The sequence below is a fragment of the Cydia splendana genome, chromosome 16 (genome assembly GCF_910591565.1).
Source record: "Cydia splendana chromosome 16, ilCydSple1.2, whole genome shotgun sequence".
NCBI classification, from domain to species: Eukaryota; Metazoa; Arthropoda; class Insecta; order Lepidoptera; family Tortricidae; genus Cydia; species Cydia splendana.
Genome location: NC_085975.1, coordinates 16,955,005 through 16,961,004, shown reverse-complemented (window position 1 = coordinate 16,961,004; position 6,000 = coordinate 16,955,005).

The following is a 6,000-nucleotide window of genomic DNA, read 5'->3' as shown; positions in this document are numbered from 1 at the left end:
AATTTTAAAATAATTAATTACAGCGTCACACCTATTTAATTCTATGATCAATTCATTTTGGAGTAATGAATGTAACGATGCGCAGCATTCTCGAAACGAATGCAGTGGTGTGGAGTCCGCATGAAAGCAAATATACAATTATGCTGGAGTAAGTCCAAAAGTCGTATCTTAGGGCATTATACAAAAAAACACACACCTATTATCCGTATATGTACCCTACTCTGTTTCTGCAGGGACACCTAGGGTACGACTCGCTCCAGTTACGGAGGATGCTCTCTTTGGCGAAATTCACGATCGGTGTTATTAGAAACAGAATAGATAGCGTAGCCCTTGTCGAGGCCTTCATGCGATTATTTGTGCCTAACCAGTACACTCGCGCGCGGCGCCACCCGCTGCTGGCGGAGGGCACCGCGCGCACGCGGGCGCACGCGCAGGCGCCGGTCGCGCGCGCGCACGCTCTGCTCAACTCCGTGCTCGAGGCACACCCAGAGTGTGATTTGTTTGTAAGTGCAATTGGACGACTGATGATTGAGTGTAAGAGAGTGATAGAGCGAGAGATGCCTGTAAGTAGTATTTTATAATATTGTTATGTAAATACTTGTGTACCCTAGGTATAAGTATTACTGTCTCCCAATTTGTGCCGCTGTGGCTTTAGCTGTTAAGGTACAATTGTCAACTTAAATAATAAAATAAATAATAATAAATAATAAATAATAATAAACAATAAACGATTAGGTACTATTGTTTTGTAAATAACACACCAAAATTAGGATAATAGATATTCTATACGGGTAATACACGTTTTATAGCAAACTCGTTCGTGTCTTTCCTGTAGCCATCGCAAATTTAAGGGAACCTAAAAGCAATTTTTTACGCAGCACCTTTACAGGCGGAATAAATTTTTTCAGTATACTTGAGACTCAAATGAGAAAAACGGGATATATATTATGTACCAGAGTCTTTACCTTTTATAGTATTGTCCACAGAAGTGACCTTTTCTAAAATATGTTTTTTACCCATAGGTACATCAGAAAGTACCCAACTAAGATAGTAATTAGCAATAGGAACTCGAGATTGTTAAGCAGCCGTCATACGTTCTATGCGTTCTATCAAAGTAACTCGCGCCGCCGCGCCGCCGTAGATTCTAATGCATTATTTGAGGAGACTAGCATGTTTTACTAGGGTAAAAGTGGTATGTAAAGAACCGTTTTTGGTTTATCTTACTATTTCAGGTATTTTACGTCAGTTTTGTGCCCTTTTTTTCGCACAAGGTGGCCTCAAACAAGAGCAGTGATAAAAATTCTGTAAAAACTGTCACATTTTTATTTTTTAACAGCTTATTATAACTCCGCGTGCTTTATGTTACTCATATTTCATTAAAATAAAATAAGATCTATCAAATGACACCAATTTTACCGAAATCGGTTAATGGGCTGATGAGTCATTACTAAATGAACACTGAAAATAGGGGTCATTTTTGCTCCGAATACGTCGTATCTAGCGCAGAATCAGCGTCATCTATGTCAGCGGCACGTGCTGTTCCGAGTAATGGCTACTTTCTTCTATATATATATATCAAAACTATGTTTATAGGTATTATAGTTTCGGAGATATAAGCCGCCGCGCCATAACACTTTTTCGTTACATCGGTTTTTGATCCGGCACCTCTACTACGGGTTTTTAAAGACGTTTACCTACGTTTCACGTCAAAACAAAAGCAAATCACCACAAATGATTCCACAATCGCATTTCATCGCGACGAACAATGCTAAATTAGACAAATGAAAACATTTCAATTCATAGATAACTGAAATGAAACTCGTCCGGCCGAGGAATTGTAATAAACTTATGATTAATGTTCCCTTAGACAGTCGTATTTCCTCCTTATTATGTATTCGGGGCCTTTTTATTAAATTGCTACGCCTTTCCCTATTTGGCATAGCTTTTTTTTAATATCTGACTTATTGAAACCGGCACGTGAAACCTTTGTGAGATAAATGAAATATCACAAGTATATGGCTTTTGTATTGTGTACGATGAACCGCTATAATAAAAGACATGTCAATTATATTCATTTCTCTTGTCATTTTGTTCCGAAACGATTCTATTGTAATTTATTGAATACGGATTATTTATTTACCTACTATACATATTATACGGTTACGTAGGTACTCGAAGGGTGGACTTATTATGAAACCTATATATATTGTCAGCAATTCGGCGCTTAAAAGGGCTCCTTTAGGTAAGCGGCTGAGGATGGTTAAAATAATAGATTCAGTCAAATGTAAATTTACTGACACACCTAAAGGCTTGTAGTTTCTCGATTCAAATAAATAAATATTATAAAACAACCTTACATAAACCGATCTAGCCCCATGGTACTTAAGGCTTATGTTGTGGGTACGTAGATTACGATATACGTATGGTATGTAATATACTTATGTATATGTTACGGGTAATGTTTAAAGGTTAATTTAACTTAAGTTTACCCTGGTATAACTAGTATTACCCAAGCCTTTTGGGTAAAGTCCGAAAATTTAATCAACATTAATCTGTATTTGGCGTTTACCCGTTCACAACTAGGTCTACCCAACACTGGCTGGGTAATGTTAGGTGTTGCATTATCACTTCTGACATTACCCTCCCAGTGTTGGGTAAACCTAGTTGTATACGGGTACCTACCTAAACGCCAAATACAAATAGTAATAATAGTAGTATTAGTAAAACACTTTATTGTACAAAAGGAATCATAAAACATGAAAACACACACATCATTAGTACAAAGGCGAACTTATCCCTTTCAGGAATCTCTTCCAGTTAACTTTACAAATTAATGTTGATTTAATTTTTGAGCTTAAATTTCTTCATCGGCTTTATTTTTTTCAAATAAAAAACATAGCTAAATATTATAAATTATGTCCAATTCGCCATACTTCCGTTTCGTAAAATGCATGAGTTCGGTTCGTGGCTGGAGTACTAATACTAACCCGCAACCATATCAAGAACAATAAACTGAGGTACTTATAAATTTTTTATACAATTCAACGTATACATAATCGTTGCCGTCCGAAAACCCAACAGTGACATATAAAGGGACGATAGTTAATGCTCAGTTGGCGTGTCTGGATTGTCGTCAAGATCCGTAATATAATATTTAGACGCAAAGTGACAGGCTACTTAGGACTGATTGACTGCCCTTTAGTTACGTGTAAACCTCTGCGTGATATCGTGATTTCATTTCTTCATTAATTTAGATGGGGCTAACGAAAATTAAGGAGTTTTTGTTATATGAATTTTACACGATTCAATGAAGGGTAAATTCCATGATAAAATTGTCACGGAAATTTAGGGTATATCATGGTATAATAATATACTCCGCCTGGTACTCCATTCCCGTCTTTTCTAGGTCACCTAACTGACACGGGCCTACGTCATCATGCGACAGCGCTATATGATAATATGCGATAGCGCTATATATAGCGGCCATGTTGTTGTGACGTAGGCCCGTGTCACTCTGGGAATGGAAGACCATGTTTTATTAGACTATGGGGTATATTTTCAAGGGCAGAATGTAATTAAAACTTTACAAAGGTACTCTTAGTGTGCATTTCATTCGATAGCGTAACGCATTTTGTATGGGATTTTGAGTTTCCAAAACGTTCCGCTTGGTACGCTGTTCAAAATGAGACAACACAAACGCGTAAGTACATATGTCCAATGATAAATAATCATTTATAGTATACATAGTTTTTTTTGTTGTCTGTCTCCAACCACAATGAATATTATCGAGAAAGATTAATGAGCAAATTCAGCAAATTATTCGGAAACCAAATATTCATAATAATATCTGGTTTCCGAATAATTCGTGATAATTTTAATATTTAATATCGAGTGCTAAAAATCAATGTGTGGTAATTGACTGAGGTTGTTAATTAATTTTGATCACAAATTGGCCGTAAAAGGTATTGTTGTACGTATGCGTACAGGTATTGACACAAAAGGCGAATATAATGTAAGTACGTAAGGTGCAGGTAGAGATGGGTCGCGGGTATTTACCCAATTTACCCACCCAGGTAAATACCCGGTAAATACCCATCTACTCGGTATTTACCCGTATCTACCCAAATGGACGGGTAGATTCATTTCTTGTTGCACATGTCGATTTGTGTTAAAGTGGAGATATAAACCGATTTAATGGTTGTAATTATTGTGTGTCATTTAAAATGAAATGGTTTAGTTGAAACCTGCAGTTGTAACTAAGGAATTTTTAGTACAATTTTGATAAATATTAAAAAAAGGCCGTCATAAGAGTATTTTTTTTAGATTTGAGTAAATTATCGTACTTATACGTTGATAATACACATTCTAACTTCGGTCGGCGGGGGGTGTGGTTGGGGGGAGGGGGGTAAAAGTGAACTTTTTCATATTTCTTGGAATCTGTCATTAATATCGAAAAGTGTTGTATGTACAAACTAAAGTAGGCATAATTTTCTACAAAAAAGGTTATAAACATTTTTGTCCTATAACTAACTTTATTTGACTTATAAGCTTCCCAAGTTGTGATTCTGCACAATTTTTTTTTTATTATCATTCATAAGTAGTCTTTATTTTCATCTTTCTAATGTATATTAAAAGCGTTTCAAAACATTTCCGGAAGCCAGGGAATGATTTTACACGCTTTTCATAATTGGACTGATATGTTAAAATCGAACTTCACCTCAAAACAACCTTTTCGTAATTAGTTTGAACATACATTTTATGTCACATTATAAAAAAATACTTAAATTAATCTTATTTATACTCACATACCATTAAACACATCAAATTTAGAAGAAAAACGAAAATACCCGCGTATTTACCCGCGGGTAGGTAAATATCAGGTATTTACCGGGTAAATACCCGAGAGCGGGTATTTACCCGGGTAGTTACCCATCTCTAGGTGCAGGGGGCATATTTCACTACGGGAAATTTCAACTAATCGAAATATCTTCCATGTTTTACATTATTAACTAGAGTGCCATATACGAGTATGCCAGATAGTGAAAAACATGTTTTTAGTCGAAATTGCCACTCGGACCTTATAAATAAATAAATAACTAATAAATATTATAGGACAATTTTACACAGATCGACCAGGCCCCTATTTCACCAAGTACGACAGGTACGACAATTGTCAAAAAATGACAGACCTCTGTTTCACCACACCGACATTTGTCAGTGACACATGTCGAGTGACACTTGACAAGTGACAGGTAACAGGTGACAATTTCGTAAATTGTTTTGTATAGAATTTCATATAAACATGACAGGTATTTTGGTACAATTGTCCATCTTAAATTTAATGACAATTATTTTGTGAAACAAGGGTAATTTTTACTAGTCGATATATTTGTCAATTGTTGACAAGAGTTCGTTAGTTGCTTTCAATGTGCCGTGTTGTCATCACTAACATGATATTGATTGAGATCTCAACCCCATCTAATGCAGCGTATACCTACATTATTTGTTGACAAGGCGTGAAAGCATTATTTTTTTGTTACTTTTAAGTTATTTTTTCTGCAAATGCAAAGTGCAGTGACGTCAAAGTAGAAATCTATTCGTACCTACTTTATATATCACCTCTGTTGCTTTCGCGGAGATTCATTTTCTAACCAAAACCCTAACTTTACCGTTAGTGCCCAACTTCGCCCAAGTAAATTATGAAAAAAAACGATACCTACCTAAACATACCTAATTTCGCTACCGGTCCCCAACGTAATCAAAACTATACTGAGACTTATTCCAAATCCAAATCCTAAATGTTGAAGTACTAAACGCCTTCGTAGGCAACAATTACTATTTATAGTGTTATCATGATTTCATGTTTGTTAAGAAGAATTTAAAAGCGATTTAAAGCGATTTTTATTTGTACCCTAAAGGCGAATTTAGGGTACAAAGTTTTGCCAACGTTTGCCAATAACGGGGTTTGCTAACAACAAAAACACTACAATTGTCACCTCA